This window comes from Austrofundulus limnaeus, unplaced genomic scaffold (genome assembly GCF_001266775.1).
Source record: "Austrofundulus limnaeus strain Quisiro unplaced genomic scaffold, Austrofundulus_limnaeus-1.0 Scaffold4, whole genome shotgun sequence".
Classification (NCBI taxonomy): Eukaryota; Metazoa; Chordata; class Actinopteri; order Cyprinodontiformes; family Rivulidae; genus Austrofundulus; species Austrofundulus limnaeus.
In genome coordinates this window covers 920,367-921,494 of record NW_013952406.1, presented here as the reverse complement: position 1 = coordinate 921,494, position 1,128 = coordinate 920,367, and positions in this window count along the sequence as shown.

Sequence of the window (1,128 nt, the reverse complement as noted above, 5' to 3'; positions counted from 1 at the left end):
GCTGGCAGGCATGGGCTCGGGGGGAGGGGCGAACGGGCGGACAGGCAGGCACGCACGCACCGGGGCAAGCGGTCAGGCTGGCAGGCATGGGCTCGGGGGGAGGGGCGAACGGGCGGACAGGCAGGCACGCACGCACCGGGGCAAGCGGTCAGGCTGGCAGGCATGGGCTCGGGGGGAGGGGCGAACGGGCGGACAGGCAGGCACGCACGCACCGGGGCAAGCAGTCAGGCTGGCAGGCACGCACGCACGTTCCGGGGCAAGCAGTTGGGCTGGCAGGCAGGCACGCGTGCACCGGGGCGTGCGGTCGGATAGGCAGCAAGGCGTTAAATGGGCGGAGGGGCAGACAGGCGGGCGTGCAGGCAGGTAGACAGGCAGGAACGCACGGGGGCGGACGGGCAGGCAGCAAGGGGGCGGGGGAGAGGCAGGCACGAACACACGCACCGGGGCAAGCGGTCAGACTGGCAGGCATGGGCTCGGGGGGGACGGGCGAACGGGCGGACAGGTAGGCACGCATGCACCGGGGCAAGCAGTCAGGCTGGCAGGCACGCACGCAGGCACCGGGGCAAGCAGTTGGGCTGGCAGGCAGGCACCGGGGCAAGCAGTTGGGCTGGCAGGCAGGCAGGCACGCGTGCACAGGGGCGGGAGGTTGGGTAGGAAGCAAGGCATTGGGTGGGCTGACGGGCTGGCTGGAATGCACAGGCAGGAAGGCAGGCAGGCAGGCATGGGGGTGGACGGGTAGGCAGCAAGGGGTTGGGCGGGCGAGGGGAGAGGCAGGCACGCAGGCACTCTCCAGCGCAAGCGGTCCGGCTGGCAGGCAGAAAGGTGTTGGGTGGGCAGACGGGCGGGTTGGTATGAACAGGCAGGCAGGCAGGCATGGGGGGCGGTCGGGCAAGCAGCAAGGGGTCGGGCGGGAGGACGGGCGGACAGGCAGATGGGCGGACAGGCAGGCATGCACGCACACACGGGCGCAGACGATCGTGCTGGCAGGTAGGCACTCGCGCAACGGTTCGGGCTGTCTGCCAGGCAGCAAGGGGTCAGGGGTGGGGGCACGGGCGGACTTGCGTATGGGCTGGCAGGCAGGCACGGGCGGACTTGCGTATGGGCTGGCAGGCAGGCACGCTTGCACCG